The sequence below is a fragment of the Leptidea sinapis genome, chromosome 12 (assembly GCF_905404315.1).
Source record: "Leptidea sinapis chromosome 12, ilLepSina1.1, whole genome shotgun sequence".
Taxonomy (NCBI): domain Eukaryota; kingdom Metazoa; phylum Arthropoda; class Insecta; order Lepidoptera; family Pieridae; genus Leptidea; species Leptidea sinapis.
The window spans coordinates 11,701,146-11,727,551 of record NC_066276.1 but is presented as its reverse complement, the minus strand read 5'-3'; the positions used below and the strand labels follow the sequence as shown (position 1 = coordinate 11,727,551).

Sequence of the window (26,406 nt, the reverse complement as noted above, 5' to 3'; positions counted from 1 at the left end):
ACCATTAAACGTATATATATGTATGTATATTATATAATAATCCTTACATAGTAACAAATGAAGTCGCTTCCGCTGCGTAGATCTTTAAAAGTATTCAACGGATTTTAAAGCAGTTCTGCAATAAATAGAGTGATTCCAGAGAAAGGTTTATATAATTATGTATAAATTATTCGGATCGGGTGTTTCGAAGTTATGACGGGAATAAAAATTCTCTAAGTTCTAAGGGTTGAACAAAATGTCTGGCGTTTCGTCTATTAACATTCTAATTTACTTTATATAATAGTTTTAAATTTGAAACTGTGTTGTTAAATAGTTTTTAGATTTTTTGCTATGCTTAAACATCGACGCGGATGCCATTGGGGGCAGCAGATAATTCTTCTAATAAATAAAATTCTCGTGCATATCGGGTAGGTCTGAGAATTCCTTATCATTTAGGGGTATGAAAAATAGATGGCCAACATCAATTTTTTATACCCGATATGGGTGACCCACCCCTAAATATATATATTTTTTTTTATTTTATTATGATTCAACATTGAAAAATACATGTAACTTCAAATTTTCGCCCTTCTACAAACTTCAACTATTTTTGTATCGCGATTTTTATATTATTCTGTGATCAATTCACAAATCCGATATTGGGTTGCAAGATGGCAATCAAATACAATACTTATTGTAGTACGATAAATTTGGTAGGTCTGAGAATCGGTCGTTATCAATTTTTTACTCCCTAAAAATTTTAATTATTGAATCTTTTGCATTACTTTAAATGGCAATACAACGTTTGCTGAGTCAGCTAGTTGACAATAAAATTTATGAGACTGCAGTATATTTTCAACATCTAACACATTATCGAACGTTTAGCGGTAGTTGCAATAAATCCAACTCTATCAGCGATAAACTGAAACTTTCGCAGTCCACGAACTTTGTACTCATGTAGATACCTACTATCATACTATGTTGTTTCACGAAAATACAGATATGGAACGACCTGACCCCGTTCCTTCGTATCAGATAGCAAGTTTATAATAACGTCTGCATTTTCTGCGGGTACTTTTAAATATTGCTTTGAAATATATTGCACTTAAAGACATATTAATATCCGAATAAACACATCGTCCGACTAAATTAGGATTGTTGTTTATTCTTAGTGCATTTTGAATTGTCCTATTTATAATTATTATTATCTATACAAATTCTGACATTATTGAATTGTTTTTTTTTTGGTTTGTAAGTAACTAACACGAAAACTGCTAGACTCATTTTAAAATTATTTCACGAGTAGTAATTCAAATGTTTTATTGTGAAATAGTAACAGTACTTTACGTATTAAGTCAATCATCATAGCCAATGTAGGTTTGTCACATTTTGCTGTTACACAGAACAAGGCGTTACATTTTAATTCTTATTTTATCAAATAGTCTGAACAGAGATAGATCGAGCAAGTAAGTTCTAAATAAAAAAATATTAAAATGAGTGCGAGCTTATCTTTTATTATTTCTGCTGACGAGTCTGACTTTTTCATCAAAAAACATAAGGTAGTATTGTTTGCGGACGACACTTCACTGATTTTCAAAGTGAAAAGAAACCAAGTATGTATGACGAAGTGAACGATATTTTATCTGACATCGTGTACTGGTTTAGCGCTAATAACCTATTGTTAAATAGCAAGAAAACTAAATACATTAAATTTACCGTACCAAATGTCAAAAATGTAAATGCAAATGTTTTGTTAAACGGAGAGGTGATAGAACCGGTGGAATCTGCTATATTTCTTGGCATAACTCTAGATTCCAAATTACAATGGGGCCCCCATATTGAAGGATTGGCGAACAGACTTAGTTCTGCAGCATACGCGGTTAAAAAGATTAGACAATTAACTGACATAGATACGGCGCGACTAGTATACTTTAGTTATTTCCATAGTATTATGTCCTATGGTATATTGCTATGGGGCAACGCTGCCGATATGAATACAATATTTTTGTGCTGCAGAAGAGAGCTATTCGCGCTATTTATAACCTAGGTCCTAAAGAATCATTGAGAGCAAAATTCAAAGAAATTAACATCTTGACTGTTGCTTCTCAATATATTCTTGATAATGTAATGTATGTTCATAGGCACATAAGTGAATTTGACAGAAACTGTCATAACCATAATGTTAACACCAGGAACAGACATAAACTGATAATGCCTACTACTCGGCTAAGCCGAGTTAGTAAGTCTTTTGTGGGGCGATGCTTTTACAACAAGATCCCAGAAAATGTTCAAAACAAAGGTGTTACGTTATTCAAAAGAATTGTTAAAAACGTTTGTGTGGTAAAGGTTACTATAACATAAATGACTTTCTTAATGATACCACAGATTGGGGATGGAGTGACCGCCCTCAGGCTATTAAATAATAAGTTTTATTGTACAATATTACTTTGTAAACATATTTATTCGATGAAAAAACAAAGCCCGCTGAGTTTGTTGCGCCCATTCTTCTCAGGTCTGAGGCATTCATTTTGGAATGGGTGGTAGTTTTTGACTTTCAATAAGTGATGTCACATCCTATTTTGAATAAAAATATTTGAATTTGAATTCGAAACATATTTTTTTATTATATTCTCCAAATCATTACGTAATGCACAATTAGAAATACGTTTGACGATACAAAAAAATAGACTAAATAATGAAGTGAAAAATATTAAAATATAATATATTCATATCCTAACAGAATGTTTTAACAGTTTTACCTTTATATATTTATATATCAATAATGAATGTAAAATTTATTAACATTATTTAAATAGTCTTAGTAACGGCGAGTCTAGTTTACTTTTTAATATGGAGTATTGTATATAAGTATTGATTAAACTGAAATAAAGACACAGCCCAATCTAAAATAAGAACATACGAATAAAAATAATATTTAATATATAATATTGACACACAATTAGACAAAAATTATCTTGACCTATACTAGGTATTGCCTGTCTGTGGATGCAACACAACGATATATTTAATACGATATACATACTTAACATACATATACACATCCATGACTCAACAATAATAAAAATATACTCACAAAATTGCTGACATTGTGTACTTTGTGCGAATGTCTCCCAAATTCCATCTAGTCTATGAGCAATTCCCCACCTTTTCATCAAGAACACGAGTTTACGAGGGCATTTCCATGTCGCTGTTATGAAGCACCATCACTTTTACATATCTTTGTGCGTGGATTATGAGACGTGATCAAGGGGCTTATGAACATATAATATATGGATCTTGAGTATTGTGCGTAAGTTATATGAACCGGCATGCCTTTGTATATTCTACAATCTTATTTTATGCTACCTTCTTCGTATTGATGTTCCATCTGAGTCGAGACTGTCACATTTATTTGTTATTTATACAGCCCGAATAGTTATGAACATCCATTAATAAGATGTTCTTCATTTAAGTAGTTTCTATTGAATAATTGATTTTTTTTTCAGGTTACGTTACTGGCCTATTACATACACAGCCTTTATATTAAAAATATTTAAGGAAGCTGTAGGCATTCCAATAATACAGGTGTTTTTTTCAACGTCGTAGAAAACTCAGGGTATAGGTATATAGGGTAGTAAGTTATCGGAGTAGATGTTTGTTTTTACAAACAAAATTTTTTATAACAGTAAAAATTTATTTAATAACAAATACTCTTAATTTGGATTGGCATAGTAAAGCAACCGAAATATTGATTTCATAGTCTCATATGTTATTGATATAAATATGGATATATTTTCTTATTAAATTATCAAAATTAAAATCATCTTGTCGTTATCTATGCACGTAAAATATTTAAAAAAGAAGAACCCTTTTAATCTTGTTTTGTTTTAATAAAACACGGAATTAAAATACATATTTGTAATTTATATTTTTTTAATTGATCACTTTAATTTGTTTTATCACAGTAAGTAATATCTAATATAAAAATTTGATATTAAAAACAAGACCCTAAGGAAAATAATACTACGCCCATTTAATTTTGAGAGATTTACCGTGTACTAATACATAAATTCTGGTTTTCAAAAATACCATAGAAATGAAAACACAGTCGGTGTTTTGAACGCCATAAATAATGGTATCGCTTACTTCTCTTGAAAATTCGTGATTTGTTCATTGATATGAGCTTATAATTAGATTCGTATTGTACACACCGTAAGCGGTGATGATTCAATTTTACCACTGAACAACCAGCTCACTAATGAGGGGTCGGTGCTATAATTAATCACATAATTTTTAGCGTAAACGGTGCCCCGGAGTCCCGTCGACCTATCGCTTCAGAATAATGGAATTACGCGAAAAAATTTCGTAGAACATGACGCTAGATTTAATCTTGCGCTGCGGTAATGACTTGTTTTCAAGGGTTGCAAAAAAGTCTTAAACAGAAGCTGAGATTTGTGTGGAATTTTTGTTAATTTTTAATAGACGCTCGTTAGAAGTCAATGGAGAGTATGATTCGGGTTGAAAAGATCGTGTTACAGCAAATTGGTTAACGAGAGAGCATTGTTTTATAACGATAGCCGTAGGTACTGTTTATAAATTATTTTATATTTACTTTATTCAGAAGATCTTGTGCCATCTAAAAGATATTTCACAAATTATTAAAAATAGATCGTAGCCCTGTCTGCTTAAAACAACAATATGCCAAAATGTAGGTCTCAATTTTAAAATAGGTGCTTAATGACTTTTACGACCTCTTTTCGTGGAACTTCTTGATATCTCTAACTTTCTGTTAGAGTTCCATCGTGCGTACTAAAGAATAATGAACCGTTATAAGATTATTTGGTTATCCGTCTGTCTGTCAAAAACTTTCTCAGTTAATCATGTTTAAATGAACATTCAAATATTTACGTGTACCGTATCCTCAAAGTGGTAGAAAAGTTAAGATTATTTATCGATCTAATCAAAAGATATTTTAACACTGCACGTAAAGTAAAACTTATAACAGACTTTGTGTTAAATTAGAATCATTAAATTTAGCTTAAGAGGTAGACTTCACACCATGACTACAGGAAAATAATAAAAAAATCGTGGTCTTAACTAATGTTATTAATGCGAGTGAGTTTGTTTCTTAGTGTCCTTAATTGTATTTCAAATTGAGTACACTGAAGGACACTATGGGTATCAACATAAAATTTTCAATACACGGTGTCGTGGTTCAAGAAAGTAAATAATTTGAGAAAGTCAATAAATAAGCAAAGTATTGGATTGGTTTTGATCTCTTTTTTTTTTAATGAAAATAAGGGACAAGACGAGCAGGACGTTCAGCTGATGGTAATTGATACGCCCTGCCGATTACAATGCAGTGTCGCTTAGGATTCTTGAAACCCCCAAAAATTCTGAGCGGCACTACAACTGCGCCTGTCACCTTGAGACAAGATATTAAGTCTCATTTGCTCAGTAATTTCACTAGCTACGGCGCCCTTCAGACCGAAACACAGTAATGCTTACACATTACTGCTTCACGGCAGAAATAGGCGCCGTTGTGGTACCCATAATCTAGCCGGCATCATGTGCAAAGGAGCCTCTCACAAGTTCACAATAATATTCAAGGCGAAGTGTTTATATGACGTAGTGTGCCGTTTAATTCGTTTTTCTTTTTGAAGTGCAAACTTCTTTAGGGACTTTGCGTTTATTTTATATTTGTGTTATTGACTAAGAGTGAGCTGTCACGCTCAGTAGTGTTATGCTCGTTCTGGGTAAAGTCGGGATTAACCTTGCAAGATAAAGTTATCCCTTCTGTCGTATGATCTCATACATATTAGTCTTATATTATCATTTTGGTTGGTAGGAAGCGTGAGTAAGACTCGCCCATGTTTGCTTTTTATAAACAATCGTGATTTTCAAAAGGCGTCGCTTAAATTTCCGAAGTTATCTCGTATTCGGGTCGGCTGGCGACGTAATTAGGTGGGGACTACCTTAACACACGATTTCTCGGCACTTGTTAAAAGTTTTCAATTGCGTTACGAGGGTTCCTTAGTTCCGTACACGGAATTTATTCATTATTCCCCCAACTTAATAAAACGCTCCTTTGCTCTCTTCGTCCTCAGTGTCCCTAATACTTACTTATTTTAAATATGGCCTCCCTAATGAATGATGAATTAAACATATTTCAGAATCACACGGAATTTCTTTATTTGATTTATAATTCCTAGTGTTTTACTTTTCAATCAAAATTTATTAGAAATATTTTTCGTGCATGAAAATATACATAGATATGCATATCTATATATATAAAAATGAGTTGCTGTTCGTTAGTCTCGCTAAAACTCGAGAACGGCTGGACCGATTTGGCTAATTTTGGTCTTGAATTATTTGTGGAAGTCCAGAGAAGGTTTAGAAGGTGAATAAATAGGAAAATGCAGCTAAATTAAATAAAAACAACAAATTTGTTTTTCCTTTGATGTGTCCATACATAATTTCTATTAGAGAATTTATTGACGCACGGTTTGACAGTTCTGCTGCGAAACAATTTCATTACGACAGCAAGGTGCATATTTTACGAAGTAATTTTTGATGTTATGATATATTATTGACAAATTCATAATATAAAAACATTATTTTATTTATTATCTACAGAACAACGTCTGTCGGGTCAGCTAGTATATTATATAAATATAAAAACACAAAATTTTAATTGAACAATGAAATAAGAATCACAAAATTTTAAATTACAATAAATTGCTCATATTATTTTAGTAACACTATATTATTGCTTGCTATACTAATCGTCGTGCTCTCGTAGGCTTAAAACAAAGTAAGTATAATATAAAATTTGATGATGATGTCTGCTGGTAAGTTCGAGGTTCCTCGAATCAATAACTACTACCGAAATAGAACTCTGAAAAAACGCCTACCGTATCTATTAAACAGCTTGCCTGAGGACATCCGACTAGAAACCAGTAAAAGAAAATTTAAAACTAAACTTAAGAAATATTTATTGTCTACACAGGCAGTGTAAAATTAAAATTAGATTTTTTTTTTAAATTTTTATCAATATTTGATAAAAATTATGTTCTAATAAGCATTAATGTATTACAAGAGACTTGATCCTGCAGACAAACTGTCCAAACAGTTTTGCGGGACTATGTTAGCTTTTAAGATTCTTTCTGTAAATGATTAATAGTATAAATAAATAATAATAAATGATAAAATCTATAAGTTTTTTGGGGAGGAGGAAAATACATTTACGTATTGAAGACACCGAAACGGAGCCCATATGTCGGTAGGGGGTGTCCACGTAAGCGGACGCCGGACTAAGACCCTTCTCTATCCTATCAGCCCTGAAGGCTTTTACAGCGACATAAGACGTGGGCCGTGGAGACTGCAAAGACTACACAACAACAGTCACGGGGCGTCTCCTAAGGAGACACGAACCTCGGACCGGCTGTGTGCTTGTGGGAAGGAGAGTGAATGAAAATGAAATGATAATGATGATGAAAAATCTATATGTAAAATATCTTCGCGATAAATTGGCAACTTAGTGGGAAGGGACGGTGCGGTGCGGTGGGGGCGGAAGCTCTAGCCGGCGATTACTACGTAAGTGCCGGCAGAGCAGTCGGCGTTAGCACTTCTAGAGTTATCAAATGATAATAATTTAATAATAAAATAATTATAATGTCTAAATTTAAATTAATATTAGTACCATATACTTACTTAAACATACATATATACAAATAAACATCCATGACTCGGAAAAAATCATTAATATTCATCATATATTTATATAATGAACATGATAAATTTTTGACAATTACAATCATTTGATTGCACCTACCGGGATTCGAACCAGGGCCTCTAACTCAGTAGGCAGGGTAACTAACCACTGAGCTATAGGGGTCGTCAAATCTATTGGTAGGTTTCAAAACTGAGGACAGATCCGATCGTTTTACAAATGTCTACATATACTTGAGTTATTCAATCGTACCTACCAGATACGCTACACATTACGTCGTTTTGTGAGGTGTTACGATGTTGTCCAACATACTAAGTAAATGTTGCCGCTTGACGTTAAGTGTAAGTTAAGTGTGTTTTATGGCGGCGCCTATTTCTGCCGTGAAGCAGTAATGTGTAAGCATTACTGTGTTTCGGTCTGAAGGGCGCCGTAGCTAGTGAAATTACTGGGCAAATGAGACTTAACATCTTATGTCTCAAGGTGACGAGCGCAGTTGTAGTGCTGCTCAGAATTTTTGGGATTTTTCATGAACCCTGAGCGGCACTGCATTGTAATGAGCAGGGCGCATCAATTACCATCAGCTGACCGTCCTGCTCGTCTCGTCCCTTCTTTTCATAAAAAAAAAAGTGGAACGACGGAAGACGAACTATATAAAAACTTATTTCCATTTCACGATATAAAACTAGATAAGAACCGCATTCAACTATTATAAAATACAAGAAATATCAAGTTAAAATATAAAATGACTTAGTAGTCCCTACTGTTCATGACGCGATATACTTCAACACCAATATATCTCCCCGGCCAAGCACGCACTCTGTGTAATCAGTCCGCCAGCTGAACTTGATCAAAGTTTAGTAATTCCAATCTTGTGTCGTAATTCATTGTCGATCAACAGAACTTCATTGAAGATGTTTTAAGTGGATTTTTACATTCAAGCCAAGCTCGGTGGTCGCGCGACGCGTAACGCATAACAAGCGAGGCTGCTCATTATTGCTTGACAGCTTATGGCAACTCTGAGCGGTTATTTAAATGAGGCAACATAGTTATGGCTGTCAATTTTTCTTGAGGCTTACGTGAACTGAGTTTTGTCGAAGGCGGAACACAATTTTGTGATTTTGTTGGAATAATAATCAGAATAACTTTTTTAGAAACTAGCAGTGACTTTACTTTCGTGTATTAAATGTTATTATATAAATATTAAGCCTGGGCTCATAAGTTCTGTTACAAATAATAATGCATTTATTTATTATGAGGTAATGTAATCGTATCATTTCACAGTTCATATCCTTAACAAATTCAATTAAAATTTATAATAATTTGCCAGAATACTTCAACCCGAAACTTATGAATAAATTCATAAGCTCTTTAAAAGGCTACTGTTGAAAAATAGTTACTAGTCTATTAATGAATACTTTGAGGAAAAACTATGAATATCTGCCCTGTGCTGTTCATTGCTGTTTGAGAATAAATCAATAAAAATATAATGATACATGTTTTTATTTGTGCATTACAAAAAACTACAGGATAGAGTCCAATTGTTAGTTTCAATTCTTAGACACTTGGCCCTTTATCTAAAAAATATTGCCATATTATAACTTACTTATCACCAAATTAAAATATCTTTTATCTATGATATAGATTACTTTTTGAAAGGGAAAAACTGCCACTCAAACTGGGCTATTAATAATCACGAAGTAAAGTTATTCTTAGTTTAAAACTTTTGTCTTTTCCTTACATAGTATCATGACAGAGAGATTTTAAACTTTGAGTAACTTTACACTGCGTTTATTAATAAGATAGGAGAATTTAAATTTAAACACTTTTAAAGGATAAAAACGCGTGTAATTGTAACTGTGTTTTTACTTTAGATTTATGCGTAGAAGTTAGGTATTATTATTTTAGTTAACCCGACGTTTCAAGACCTTTTCAAATCTCGTTTTCAGGGGGACTGCAGATGAAATGACTCAAAGATTGTCATAGTTGTCATTATGATGTTGAGCGCTATTTATTGCCTCGGACGTGGATTTCCTGTAGACAGATCCCAATAATTGGGAACACCTGGAATCCAATTCAAATTCAAATATTTTTATTCAACATAGGATTTAAAATCACTTATTGAACGTCAAAATCTACCACCCATTCAAAAGAGACTGCCTCAGACCTGAGAAGAATGGGCGCAAGGAACTCAGCGGGCTTTTTTTTTTTAAATATAAAATATGGATTACAATGTAATATCGTACAATAAACATTTATAATTAAAGAGCCTGCGGGTGTTCGCTTTATTCCCAGTCCGTGGTGTCATTAAGAAAATCGTTTATGCTATAATAACCTTTCCCACACAAACGTTTTTTAACAATTCTTTTAAATTTCGTAAGACATTTGTTTTGTACATTTTCTGGGATCATATTGTAGAAGCATATACATCGCCTAACAAAAGACTTACTAACTTGACCCAACCGAGTAGTAGGCATAACAAGTTTATGTTTGTTCCTCGTGTTAACATTATGAATATCACAGTTTCTAGAAAATTCCTCAATGTGCTTATGAACATACAAAATATTATCGAAAATGTATTGAGAAGCAACAGTCAAAATGTTTATTTCTTTAAATTTTTCTCTTAATGATTCTTTAGGACCTAGGTTATAAATCGCGCGAATAGCCCTCTTCTGCAGCACAAAGATAGTATTAATATCGGCCGCACTGCCCCATAACAATATACCATAGGACATAATACTATGAAAAATAACTAAAGTATACTAATCTCGCCGTATCTATGTCAGTTAACCGTCTAATTTTCTTAACCGCATATGCTGCAGAACTAAGCCTATTCGCCAATCCTTCAATATGGGGGCCCCACTGCAATTTGGAATCAAGAGTAATGCCAAGAAATATAGCAGATTCCACTGGTTTTACCACCTCTCCATTTAATAAAATATTCAAATCTACATTTATGACATTTGGCGCGGTGAATTTAATATATTTGGTTTTATGATTATTTAACAATAAATTATTGGCGCTAAACCAGTACACGATGTCAGATAGAGCATTGTTTACTTCGTCATACAAAACTTGGCTTCACTTCACTTTGAATATAAGTGAAGTGTCATCCGCAAACAATACCACCTTGTGTTTTTTTTCTACAAGGTTAGGTAGATCATTTATATAAATTAGGAAGAGGAAGGGTCCAAGAATAGACCCTTGTGGTACCCCCATACCGAGAGGAGTCCCAGGAGATCTCCTGCCATTCACCTCGACCCTCTGAATCCTATTATTTAAATATGAGATCAGAAGATCGAGTGCAGATCCTCTTATGCATTCTGTGATTCCTCCCAGGCCTCAAAAATATTCCTGATAAGTTCAACACCTGCATCCGTAGCCGAGCGTCCCCTAGTAAAGCCAAATTGCTTTATATGAAGTAACTTATAAGTGTTAAAGTGAGTAAGCATTTGGCTTAAAATAATTTTTTCAAAAATTTTACTAAGGGTCGGCAACACCGAAACAGGGCGATAGTTATTCGGGTCAGAAGTGAGTCCCGATTTAAATATTGGAGTAATTTTACTATACTTCAGAAGGTCAGGAAACACGCCATGTTCAATACAGCTATTAAATAATAATTAAACTACACATACCATAAAAGAAGATGACACTGTCAGTAAATTTTTACCCAAAAACCATTTACAGCCAAAGTTGGGTTTGTTAAAATAAAAATAAAAATGCAAGTTTTACGCGAAAATCTGATTTAAAAACACAGTTATATTTTCACGCGTTTTATCCTTTAAAAGTGTTTTATTTAAATGTGTAACACGCGTTACTCAAAGAAAATACTAAGATAGACGAACTTTACTTCTACACTTGAAATGTTTATATTATAGTAAAGTAAGCTACAGTACGGATATAAACTTTATTACAATAAATAACCAAAATATAAAATGTCGGAAGGGTGGTCGTAATAATTATGTTGTAACATTTCGCGTCACTGTCTGTCCTCACAAATTGGATTACGTGTTGAGAAACGCGCTGCTTGGGGAGTTTATTATTGTACTGGGTTCACAATGTACCGATTAAAGCTTGCGAATTAGGACTGCTTGCAAGACATTCTGGCGCGAAGATATTTCTGACGGTTCATAAATTGCTTGCTCTGGCTTTAAAACAATAAAGGGGCAAACAGTGACTCGAAATATTTCTTGACTTCGAACTACAGCGTTCAATGTTAAAACAACTTTATCGGATGAAAATAATCATTAAGAGATAAATTTAAAGGTATAAACATTTTGACTGTTGCATCTCAATAGATATATTCTTGATAATGTTGTATTTCATAAGCACATTAGCGAATTTTAATATAATGTAAACATAAACTAATTATCCCTACTACTCGCTTTAGAAGTCTTTTGATGGGTGATGGATACGCTTTTACAACATGAGCTCAGAAAATGTACAAAACTAATGTGTTACGAAATTTAGAAGTTGGGTGGCATAAATGGGGTAAGTCGAACCCGCAGCCTGTGAACGCTGGAGTGCCCCAAGGCTGTGTTATCTCCTACACCGTTTCTTCTGCATGTCATTGATATGTTGGCAACTCCAACATTCATGCAGACGACAGCACTGGTGATGCCGTTTACACGGGCCATGCAAGTCTGTCTCGGAAAATCGTCGACCAGTGCCGGGAGAAACTTGTGTCTTCTATCGAGAAGGTCGCGGAATGGGGTAAATTTAACCTTGTCCAATTTAACCCCTAGAAGACTCATGTTTGCTCGTTTACCACTAAAAAACCCCTACCGCTCTTCGACAACACTTTCCTTAAAACCTCGCATAGTATCGGAATACTATGTTATGTGTCTCGAACTCTAGAGCGATTGCCAATTCCGTGGTAAAAAGCAAGAGCAAAGCCAAATCACAAACAGAACACGACAATACTTCAAGCCGGCCCACATTCTAGCTCTACAAAGCGCAGGTCCGGCCACATATAGAGTATTGTTGTCATCTCTGGTCCGGCGCACCCCAGTATCAGCTAGATTCATTTGACTGTGTATAACGCACAGCAACTCGAATTGACGGGGGCAACTTGTCAGTTGATTCCTGCCGCCGAATTCCACCTTCGCACGACACGCCACAAATTAGGACATCATCACCATCTGGATGTGTGGCAAATTGACTTTCTTCCACGTACTACAAAGCTTCCTTGAGTGGTGTTTCCGGACCGGTACGGCATGGATACCTTCAAAAAAGCGCGTACACCTTCTTATAAGGCCGGCAACGCTCCTGTGATACCTCTGATGTTGCAAGAGAATGTGAGCGGCGGTGGTCACTTAACACCAGATGACCCGTACGGTGGTTTGTCCTTCTTTTCCATAAAAAAACTGAGCTATAATATAAATTACTTTCATAATTATACCACAGATTGCGAATAGAGGCACCGCCCTTTTAAACGCTATTTAATAATCAATGTACAAAAATTATCTTCAATGTTTTTTGTCCTTTTTTATTTTACAATAGCTTTTTCAGGGAGTTCGCTTATAAATTCCGTAGGTATCTGTGATATTAAAACACCAATTCTTGCAGGTATTGCCTTGACATAAACGTGTTTAAAAAAAAGCGTGTGTGAAGTGTGTGTACTTATGTATGTACGCAAGAAGTTATACTTCTTTGGCCTAACAAGGCAAAAATCTATGAAATTATTTATTCCTCGTGCTATTCTACGTTTGTAGAAAGAACAATATTGTACAAATCAACCTTAAATATCACAGTGTAATCCCCCCTCAAATGCCGACAAACTATATTATCTTGACCTCTGGTATTGCGGGTGGCTGTTTTCGTACGCGCGTACGGGTCACCTGGTGTTAAGTGATCACCACCGCCCACATTATCTTGCAACACCAGAGGAATCACAGGCGCGTTGCCGGCATTTTAGAAAAGTGTGCGTGTTTTATGTGAAGGTACTCATGTCGTATCGTCCCGGAAACACCGCACAAGGAAGCTCATTCCTCAGCTTTGTAGTACGTGGAAGAAAGCTCCTTGAAAACCGCACCGGCTGTTTTTTATTTGACATCAAATTATGTATTGCCTGTTTGTTTCAATCCTCAGGTTGAGGTTTAAAACATCTAGTGGTTTTAATTGTTGCATCTGAACTATCGATAATAAATTTATATCTCATCATCGACTGCTACGGGAGGATATCCATCACTAGGTAGAGCCGGTCATCTCGATATGAAACCTCAACGTATAATAAAGTTGAACAATAACAACCCGAACAACATCTGACGTGAACGTAAAGCGCGTGTCGGCTGGGCGGTAGGCGTCTCCACCCCGCCTTCATGCAACAAGTTGCGGCCGAGAGCACGCCCCCTGCTCACTTATATCAGTGTTGATGACATAACATAACACACCTGAACATAACAGTTAGCACCAACATTCTATACACATGAAATAATAAAAACAAACAGTTTCAATTAAGATTCTTTGTGTACAATATAGGTACCTAAGTAATTCAACAATGTTGGCAGTAAGGAACTGTCCCGGGTTCTATTTCTTGGATTGTATGATGAATATGAATGTTTGTTATCGTCCAAGTGCTACATCGTATCGCCCATAGGATATGCTTCGTTTAGGGCTAGATAGTTTGTATGAAAACGAGTCAGTCACAAAGGAAATATGTATGCTTTGCCAACAATTTTGTTGTAAATAGCGTTCAAACTCCAATGAACTTATGAAATAACTAATCCTTTAGTAATAGTCGTGTTCAGGTACTCATCAGTATACATGATTCTGTGGCTATTGGTGTTAATTTACTTATTTAGTGTTAGCACGTTTATTGCTAAAACATTTTTTTATGACAATAAGGGACTGGACGAACAGGACATTCAGCTGATGGTAATTGATACGCCCTGCCCATTACAATGCAGTGTCGCTCAGGATTCTTGAAAAACCCAAAAATTGTGAGCGGCACTACAATTGTACTCGTACAATCTCCTTGAGACATAAGATGTTAAGTCTCATTTGCCCAGTAACTTTACTAGTTTCACACTACGGCTACGGCGCCCTTCAGACTGAAACACAGTTATGTTTACACATTACCCATAATCTAGCCGGCAAAGGAACCACCCCCTGGTAAATTATTATTATTCTTGAAGGGAAAATTTCTTTTAAAGAATTAAAACAAGAACAAAAAATGCTGGCTATAGTAACATTAGACTCGCTTGCCTTTTCTTCTTGTATCTCCGTAAGAGATGTTCTTGTCTCTTGCACGTTGCATTGCTTTGTTTGTCTATACGCTAGTATATTGTAACTGTATGGTCTTAATCGTATTCCAGAAACCGTTCCACACCCTTTCTGTATGGAATGTAACTGAAGTAGCGCGTTATATGTTCAGTTTTTTAAAGTAAATAACTTCGTAGCAAATTTACTTTAAGACTTACTGCTTTTTGGTCATTAATGGTCAGATACGAGTCTAGTGTAAGCCGAACTCGCTTGAGAAGGGATCGTATAAAACGATGTGTTAAGTTTTATTTAAATAATATTATTATTAATCGGCCTTATGATGAAGCCCATGGTCACTCTGAGGGTAACGGAGAGGGCTGTGCTCGTATTTTCCCTGCGAGGTCGAATCAGAAATGAGGTCCGTAGGAGAAGTAAAGTCACTGACATATCCCAGATGGTTGTGAAAATGAAGTATACACAACAGTGGGCAGAATAGCCGTTGGGACAGTAAAGCCCTCAAATGGCGACCACGTACCGGAAGACGTACGTTTGGTAGGACCCCCACAAGATGGAACGACGATATGGTCAAGATCGCCGGAGTAAGTTGGATGAGGGCAGAGCAGGACCGATCGTCGTGGGGATCTTTGGAGCAGGCCTTTGTCCAGCAGTGGACGTCTTCCGAATGAAATCAATGAATTATAATTATGCATGATATAACTATATTTATTATTTATTTAATTTACAAATGAAAATGTTTTTTCTATCACAAACTGAAACCCAACAACCATTTTTAATTCTGGCACGCAGACTATATTGTATTGTTCTGAATACTCGAGTTGACAACATTCGAAAGATTTATTTATTATTATATTTTGTTTAAAATATATTATTTTCATGGCGGCCATTTACTACTTCGGCATATTGGTATTGTATTTTTTTTTGTTATTTGATTACGTATCGTAATTAACTGTCTCAAAACTTCGGCTGTCTAACGCGTGCGGTTTATGAGATACAGTCCGCTGACAGACAGTCGGATATCGGAATCTCAGTAAATACGGTTTCAAAGTCAAAGTCAAATAAACTTTATTCAATTAGGCTTAATCAAAGCGCTTATAAATCGTCACAATAAATATTTCTTTTAAGTTACTGAATTTACCATAATATGTTTGGAAAAAGTTGAGCTCGTGAGAAGAACATACAAGAAACTCAACGGCCACTCTTTTCAATCAAATAGAGTATTTCACAATGGCTGTAATATACATAACAAATTAGTTTGTAAGGTCCAATCGTCTATCCAACAGAATCGTCTTTAAATAATATCAAAATATATTGCATAAAAAATAATAAAGAATAAACTGTATGAATTTAAATTATCGTATATTAGATGCATCAACCTTTTTGCTTGAATTCATTGTTTGTGTAAGGTTAATTTAGTTATGAAATCCTCGAAACGAATCGAATAAAGAAGAAAACGGCTATTCTTTTATTTAACAGCCGTTTTGATCGCAGTATTTTTTTCCAAATCGATATGTGGTTAATTAAGACGACACTTTAAGGCAAAGATACGAAATACAAGTCCTTTAATAGCATTTACAATACATATATAATTGTGTATAAATTACTCAGGTACCTTCATATACTTTTCTCTAACTTAAGCGGTACATACCCGAGTGGTGATTATTCGGTCTCAGTCTATCTATATATCAAATCTATTTATAAATGTAAAAAGGATAATAATTCAGTGTTATATTTCCCTTTTTAAGCTATTGCATAGCTTCTTTCGCGGGCCTTGAGCGTGGAGACCGAATCCGGAAATTCCGTAACGAAAATAACCTTACACTTACTTACTGGATGTATATAGATATTTCGGCACGGTCATTATAGTTGCCGTGGAACAGCGGTTGTCACGTTTGCTTTTTGTGCAGAAGGTGCCAAGTTCGAGCCTGGGGTACATGTTGTTTTTTTTTTAATTTCTTTATTTTTTATCACGTTTTTTTAATGTCTTTTTTTTTCTGTCTGTAATCAAATCTTGCAAGTTGAATTTTACTCACTTCCCGTTAGCTTTTTTTTAAAATTGATTTTATCAAAAAAAATACTGCATAAATAAAATAATTATAATTGCATAAGTTGATAAAAAATGCTATGCAATAGCTTTACCGCGGCAGTCCCCGAGTGCCACACGTCTTTTTTTTTTCATTATTATTAATTAATTTTATTGTAAACCATATTAGTGCTGCTACGAAATAACAGGTATGAATTCTTTATGAAATACTTTTGATGGGCTTAAATTTTCCAAAGATTTACCATTGTAATGTTTATTTTTTTACACCATCGGAAAGTAGAGATTTTAACGAACAGAAAGCACACCAACTTTCTGGAAAAAGCTGATATTTTTACAGGTGAATTTTCGATTGAAAATTAGCAGTAATAGTAAAAGATTAAAATAAAAAACCAAAAACTTGGTTTTATTATTATGTGAAAAAAGTGTAAAAACAAAAGAAGTATCTTTTTAACCTACAACTTTGTCATTTGATTTTTTTTTTTCATAAATCGAAATCGTTTTGCCGTAAATTGAATTAAACCGTTTTTTACACTTACAGTTCTTGACTTGACAGTTCTACTGTGAAACAATTGTATAAAATTGTATAAATATAACAACAGGGAGCATATTTTTTTACGAAATAATTGATGTTGTGAAATATCATTAATTATTATTATTATTAGTATAAATTACAAATTCATAAACAGCAGTATTTTATTATTATGTACAGAACAACGTCTGTCGGGTCAGCTAGTATCATATTAAATGTGATTAAAGACAGCTATCGTCGCTTCAGTAAATTCACTGAGCACTTTGATAAAGGAGCTATATACACCAATGAAATACATTAATTGTTATGGGACAGTATAAATGAAAATCAAGGCATCTCGAAGCCACTCTCCGTTCCGTTCCATTAAACGTGGAAACAATAAAATTTGGACCTATAAAATTTGACCTAGAGTATGGAAATCTTAGCAATCGTGCTATAAAGGAAACACGTTCTAAATAACGGGAGTGTTAAGAGGTCGACGGGTTCGTAATAGGGTTGCCACACTCCGACATTTGTTTAAGAATATATAGATACTTTCATATTTATTACTATTTAAGTTTTGTATCGTATTTTGTTGGTATTACAGGCGATATTTACAACAGTTTATACAAAAAAACTTTATGAATAAAAAAATAAATCTCTATTTTTAAAATGGCTTTCATCCAGTTATTCACAGTGATGATTTTTTTATAATATAAGATTGGCTATTTTAAGACGATATTGTTAAATGGTGACGACTGACGGCATATAGATAAGCATCAGTTACGTAACATATAATAAAACCATTATATATATTAATGTAAAACATTTATAAATATAATGGTTTTTCTATAAAATATCCTACATGTTCTCTCTTTCCGAGTAGGTATACCAGAGTAATTGAACTAAGTTAGACTCCTTATATATTTTGTTACAGACTAATTCTATAGTAAATAAAATTCAAGTACATACAGCCCTAAGTTCAATAGTATGAATAAATTTACGCCCTGAGCGTCACCCGCCGGAATCAGTCGATAACCAACGGCGCCTATGCTTTATAACCCGTAACATCCGACACATTATTTATCGTAACTCCACATCCCTGAAAAACGACCGAAAAACTACGGCGAAAAATTGTTAATTTTATATCAGTAAATCGAACGATTTATCTGCATGACAAACCTAAATAATCTACTTGACCACTGGAAACAGTTTCATGTAAAAAATCAAAAAAGCAAGAATATATTATAAGCTTCTATAAAAGGGTTAATGGGAGTGGAACTATCCAGGGAAGTATAACAGGATCGTGGCTAATAACGATTGGTTATCTCTGCAATTCCTTTTGGAAAGAAGCTAGATAGTATGGTGATGAACGAATAGTGTAAAAATCTTTGCATTAGCTAATTGCTATTAATATATATAATTGCTAATTATAAACAGTTATATGTCATGGTCGGGCTTTTTAATTCTTTTAACTTATGCCCATACTTCATACAAGCTCCCCTAATATTGATACTCATGTTTTTATTTTACATTTTAGAGGAACTGAACCTCGCTCGATATATCGACCTGCATGCTAATATAAATTGGCAATTGTATATTATTTGTAACCCCTTCACCAGATCCTCTGGCCTAGCTGATCGTTGAACTTTACCAACACTTCCAAAATTCAATTCATCACAAATGAAAACTAAAGGAGCTGCTCAGCTTCAAATAATAATGAAATAACATCTCCATGACTCAAACAGTACGAAAGACATAGATTTTAGTTTCAAAGTTGTAATTTTTCACGGTTCCATTCCAAGCCATGTAACTTTCGTGTTACGTAACCACACAAGCTCAAAGTGCAAAAGTAATATTTCATTCATATTCTTACCAACTTCCAAACTTGATTGTACTAGAACTCTAGATACATACTGTTTCAGTATCACAAAGTTGTGTGTTTCCATAAAACATCAAGGGCTGTCCCTTGTATAAATTACGCGATAGTTTATTGCGATCTCATTTCGGTTACGGCAGTCGCCAATTACCCACATCACATATTAAGAAGTCACTTTATTCTGAGCAACGAACGCGGAGAAAGTTACATTGCTGAATATGCGACAGATTTATCGTGCTTCCATAGTGATGTATTCAAACGCATGTTATCGATGTTATATTCACTATTTACTAGAGGGAAATTCACTGGTCGACTGCATTTAAGTTTAAAAAATGCTATATTTAGTGGTGCGTGGAAGTAATAAAAATAGTAAGAAAGAAACTATAAGTGAGTGTTATAAATTCCAGTATCGCACGTCATTACGATAAATACCATCCTTGTCCTTACGTTGTGTGGCGTTGATACGCAGTACGGTTATCAAGGAACTGGAAGGAATGGAATAAATCTGGAACTGGATGAAAACTTCCTTCCATGGTGCTTCCAGATAAACATTAAATAGGCTCCTCCAAAATAACGCTCTATTTACATGCTTCAAAAGTCGGGGACGCTCCTGTGATTCCATTGGTTTTATAATAGAGCAAGACTATTGCATAAAAAATACCTCTCTTATAATAGCGATGTCAGTCTGTCAGACAATTTCTGAAGTCCATCATTTGTATAAAATGTAAGAGGATCGATAGAGCGCCATCACTAGGGGACGTCACCTGAGAAGCGAAGCGGGGGGAGCGGCATTCAGACTTGGCGACGCTGTGGCGGGCAGGTTACGATTTACACTCAACGAGCTCAGCAGAAACTGTGCCCGAACGAGAATCGCTGATAATCCACATCTACTGCGAGAATTACATCGAGATTACTGGGGCAATGCTATATTTTATAATTATTAACGAATGCACAGTTCTGTAATGACGCCAACGTTTTGTTTTTATTTAGTTTTAGTTTTATAGAAGGTACTGACGCAAGCTAAAGTTTTTGTTGTATATTAACTTAGTGACTTGTATTTTTTGCGTTGAACCAATGCCGATGTTTAAGGAAAGATTACTAAGCTACTATTGAGTGGCTCTAACAAAAATTGCCGTAAAGTGTGCATAGGTAGTGAATAATATCTCGAAAAAAAATTGTGATTTATTAGGATTTTCTAATAAGTTATGTACGTCTAAAACGGATTTAAAACTCTATTATTATGATATACAGCGTGGAACTATAATGGCGATATTAAATGAACTTACGGGTATTACTCAACCGTAATTATATAAAAAAAATAAAGTAAATAATTAAAATTTTCAAACAAAGAAATTATACTTTTTACAAAATTTTAATTACTCTCACTTGGGCACTATTCGCCTACGAGTTCTGACGACTACGGCGCGGTGTAAAAGAAGTAGGTTTCACTGCCTACGCCAGCCCACGGTTACTAGATTACTTACAGGATGTTCGAAAATAATATTATAGAAAATTGGTTTATTTAGGTGAATAATGTATTTTTATTCTTGGATTTATTTTTTTATGATTAAGGTAAACTACACAAATAAAATTTGAAAACAAAATTTTATAAACGATTTGGGACTCGAACCCACGACCTCTGGTATCCGTATAGTCATAAGTTAAGTAGTCTTGCTCGTGTGTTCATTTAATATATATATATGATACTATTAGTCTGTTGGTTGACAATTATTTCCCCTAAGGCTAGTCTTAATTTTGTAATATCATAGTTATTGTAAAAAATTTGATCTGTTTTTCTCTCATTCCAGGTGAAAAGGCGGTAAGAAAATTTAGATAGCAAATATCGCAAGCACCACAATCGTAACCGGTGTGGTATGTAGAGTGAAGGAAGTGTTCCCAGCTACGTATGGAGTACGATAGTTGTAGACTGTGTACTGTACTGCTATACCAATAGGTAACAGAGTTTCTTGTTAGTAATTGTTATGAATGTTGTACCTCGCGTGTCGATTATAATGTATATTTTAGTATAAATTACTATTGTCACGCTAAACTCTGCCTAAACCATTGTTCGTGTTATGGACCTACCTTCATAACTTGTCGTATATTTTTTCTGTATATATCTCTGTCCACTATTGTAAGTCGGGCTCTTTGATTATTTGATTTGGCGATTTGATTATTTTATTCATCGTATTACAAGGGCCGTAACGCTATTAAAATAAATTTTCAATTATGAAGATGTAACAGTGAGGGCAGACCTTTACACTATGTTTTTTGCGATTAAATTAACTACACAATATTTGAAGGTTTAAATTTAGACTTACTTTAGACCGTACAAGAAAAGAACTCATTTTATCTAGTGTATGTACTAATACAAAATAAAAAATTTAAGGCGTTTAACTGGTTTTGTAAATTAAAGGAGCGTTTAAGCTCTTGTCGGAGTGTTGCCATTTTACATCGAAATTATTAGTTGTTTTATATAATGTACTATTTTAAATGGAACAGTAACACGAACTATGATTTAGATATTTTTAGTAGATATAATTGATTGTAAGTAAAATTTATTATTGTTATTAAGTCATTTATTGCCATTATAAGTTTATTTTACAATCAGATCAAACGGGCCAAAATATTTTTTATCCTGCAATAGATTTATTGATCATAAAATGTACCTACTTTTTGTAGTTTAAGTTATATGTATAAAGAATTCATTAAATGTATCCAAATTTCCTTTGTATACCTCATAAATTGCCATCAAATAACATTTAAATTTATATCGGTCTGCTCATTATTATTTAAACCAAATCAGTTCGGGGCAACGATCTTAATTAATAAGTGCGAAGAGTTGGAGTAGATTCATGCGTATGGTACGTAAGCTCATTATTTGGAGTTTGAAAAGTACTTGGAATTTTTAAATATAAAGTTTACTTAAATAATACGTACACTTTTTCAATTAATTTGGTAATAAACTTAGATGATGTTAGAACATAAATAATTTAAGGGTCTATCCACACTATGACAACATAGTCTATGATTAATATTAATTCATTATCATCTACAGTGTTTAACGGGAACGTTTATCAATACAAAAATACCGGTTACAATATGAGTTACGAATCAGTCCTATAGAATATCAGACTAATAAAAAAAAATAAGGAATAAATATATATATTGACAAGTATATTAATGTAGTTAGGTAAAATTGCTAGTGTGAAACAAGATTAAAAGGACAGGAGTAATTTTTTGAAGTGAAATGAAATTCAAATATCTGTCTGTCTTCTAGTCCCGGCCATGATTTAGTAAGCCAGCAAGGTCTAGGAAGTATTTAAAGAAATATTGTTCAGACATAAAGGCAGCTTCATATTGATCGCGGACTGACTCGATTGATCTTTATGCCGGGCTTACACGTGGTGTCAAGTTCTCTTTTACATGTTTCAGTAATATATTGATGAATCTGTTTAAGTAAATTCCTCTACCAATTAATTTCCCGGTGATCAATCATCTATCCACAAGACACCAACCTCAACACAACCCACACTTGTTAGCTGTCAGGACGCCGCGAAGGTGAAGTCCCTGTTCGTTTGTGTGGTAAAGGTTACTATAACATAAATGACTTTCTTAATGATACCATAAACTGGGGATGGAGCTGATGGGTAGATTTTGAATTGTCAGTCTAGTTTGAATGGGTGGTAGTTTTTGACGTTCAATTAGTGATTTTGAATCCTATTTTGAATAAAAATTTATATGAATATGTTATTTAAAATGCATATTAAATGTACTTTTTTTTACAAACTCATAAACATTTATGATTTTTTGCTGGCATATCTAAACAAAGGTATGCTCGCTTTGACTCTCTCTAACTCTACTGAGATTGCCTTTTGAAACAAAATTTATATTGATGAAAAATATTCATACTACTTTTTATACAGTTTTGTTCCACCTTTATCTTAGATTTAACGGGATTTTGTTATTTAAGATCTTTATAAAGATTTTGTGGAATAAACTGGTTTGTAACGGGTTTTCTTCATCGTCGAGTCATTTGTCAGAGAAAAGTTTTAACCTAATTATTGACCTAATATTTGTTTAACAACACTCACCACTCACAATGAGGGCTTTTAACTCTCTCTGACTCACTAAAGAACTCTCTTAAAGATTATACTCCGAACGAAAGATAAAAACAAACCGATTTTCTCCGGTTGTAACTTGAAAACTGTAAATGTTAACTTGTAAATTGAAAACCGATTTCATGTCTTATGAAATTCGACCTTAAAAGTCAGATTGCAGAAGTTTGCAGCTTCTTGTGTTCAATATTAACAATGTTATACGCAGATGATGAAGCTTAACCATATTATATGAATCACCTACTCCTTCTGTCGCCTACTCCCACTATAAAATACCTGTGTACTGTTTGTGCTAGATTTAGCCATTAAGTGTTCATATTAGCAACATAATATTAAGTCAATTCTTATTATAACGGGGAATCCATATTATTTGCCTCCTCTGTTATAAGTGCTTACGGTTATGTCGATATTTCTGTTAATTTGTTTTCGTAAGTGCATGGCTGACGTTGGTGCTATAGTCGGACGTGGGATAGCGCGTTCATATTTTATAATTTAATTTTACTTCCGATAGCGACGTACAAAATTTAAATACGTAACGGGGCAAGGGATGTACGCGAAATGCGAACTTAATTTCATGTAAATATAGTTTAAAGTTGAGTTGACTTTAAGTCATTTCGGGACAATTGTTCGATGTTCAACATCGGAATTATTGTACTTCGGAAGCCTTTGCCAAATATTGAAACGATAGAGCACGGTGGTAGCGGGTGTGTACGGTTATATGTGACTCGTAACTCTCATGTTAGCTTAGTGTAGGTAACTATGGTTGTTGATAGCATACGTGTACAGGTAGTGTAAGACGATGTCAATGTATGTGGTCAATTATGTATGGACCGAATTAGAATATCGCTGTGTACAATACTGGGTTCGATTGTGAAGTTGACTTGAAAATTCCTAACAAAAGTTACCATCACATTTACTGTGAACTTGGTATGTAGGTAGTAATTGTTAAAACATTAGCTAGTGTTTTTTAAGTTTCGAAATTGTTCACCAGTGTTCGCTTATAAATAATTGTCTATGTTGAATGTGCGAGGTTTTCCAAATGTTGAATTATGTAATAACTCTTTACAGTTATTTTAAAATAGTTTAAAATATATATTCTTTGAAATTATGTTTAAAACATCAACTTGTTATTTTTTGGTTGCTTATTAATGTTTTTATGTAATTAAATTTAACTTTGAATGTGAAGTATAATAGTTAAGTTAGGAAAATTGTGTTAAATGTAAATATATAGACGAAAAACATGTATGTAGATACATAAATATTATTTATGTATTAAATTTGATATTGTTTTCAAAATTTAACCAGTTGTATCATTTACATACCTATGATCGTTATATCCGAAATATTATCTGCATAAAAGATATACTATCACATAACAATAATGGAAGTGGTCAAGATGGCTGCTTGGTTAATGACCACCTACTCGGTTTGATGATAAAACATTTATTCATATCTGGTATTTCTAAGTAAATAGAAAGGTCCTTGGATAACTTTAACCACCACTGACCTCTACTATATACTACTGGATTGGCGGCTGTCAAAGTGCTTTTGTGCCTGTTTGATGTTCGCCAATTTTGCGCTGTTGGCCATGTAGCGAGTCTGCGGAACTAAAACTAGTGAAAACAACATAGATGGTGGAAACTATTCACACAAAAAATGTTTACGTTTATTTTTGAAGTATAAATAACACGAAATAAGAACGCAATTAATTCTAAATGTAAAAATACTTCACTTTTCTCCGCAGGCATTTGAATTATACGTCAAAATTAGTTCTCTGGACGCTTGCGAATGGCGCTTCAAATTGGCACAAAAAACTGCTGTCAATCATATGGAATAGTCTGTCGAGTGGTATTTATTAACCACACATTCAAAAAATGATGCATCAGACCTGAGAATAACGGGCGCAAGTAACTTAGCAAGCTCAACTTTTTGCTTGAATTCAATAGTTATGGCCTCAGTTTCTACAACTACCTGCAGCCCGCGCCCCTCCGTGATGTATCGTTCAGTTGAGAGTATGAATGAGCGTATGAGAGTACAAATAGACACAAATCGCAGGTTATGCCGTGACCTATGAAAGAGACAGTTCGGATCCGGCAAACTACAGGCCTATAGCGATAACCTCCCTGCTTTCCAAAATCATGGAGAGCATAATTAACCGCCAGCTCTTGGTATACCTTGAGGGTCACCAGTTGATCAACGACCGGCAGTACGGCTTTCGCCATGGTCGGTCGACTAGCGATCTTCTGGTATACCTAACACATAGATGGGCGGCGGCTATTGAAAGCAAGGTGGAAGGCCTAACAGTTAGCCTGGATATAGCGAAGGCCTTTGATCGTGTATGGCACAAGGCGCCCCTCTCAAAACTTCCATCATTTGGGCTTCCCGAGAGCTTATGCAAGTTGTCCTCCAGCTTCCTCACTGGGCGCAGCATACAGGTCGTTGTCGACGGTTATTGCTCGATTCCAAAGCCCGTTAACGCTGGAGGTGTCCAACATATCAATGATATGTTGGACACCTCCAACATACATTGCTATGCAGACGACAGCACTGGTGATGCCGTATACACGGGCCATGCAGGTCTCTCTCGGGAAATCGTCGACCAGTGCCGGGAGAAACTTGTGTCTTCTATAGAGTCCTCTCTCTCTCGAGAAGGTCTCGGAATGGGGTAAATTGAACCTTGTCCAATTTAACCAGAACCCAGAAGACTCAAGTTTGCGCGTTTACCACAAAAAAAAACCATTTGTCGTATCACCGCTCTTCGACAACACTTCCCTTGAAGCCTCGCCTTGTATCGGAATACTGGGTCTCAAAATCTCGAGCGATTGCCAATTCCGTGGCCATCTGGAGGGCAAAGCCAAATTGGCTTCGAATAAGCTGGGGGTCATTGGTAGAGCACGGCAATACTTCAAGCCGGCCCACATTCTAGCA

The 26,406-nt window shown here is 34.6% G+C and overlaps 1 protein-coding gene across 1 annotated transcript in view; it reads left to right on the top strand.

Moving 5' to 3' along the window:
- Positions 1 to 24,779, top strand: part of LOC126967181 (forkhead box protein O) — a 126,005-nt gene extending 101,226 nt beyond the window's left edge. The window contains exon 9 of the mRNA XM_050811658.1: positions 21,169 to 24,779. The gene's annotated coding sequence lies outside the window, so the exon portion shown is untranslated. The remainder of the gene's footprint in view (positions 1 to 21,168) is intronic.
- The last annotated feature ends 1,627 nt before the right edge of the window (positions 24,780 to 26,406 follow it).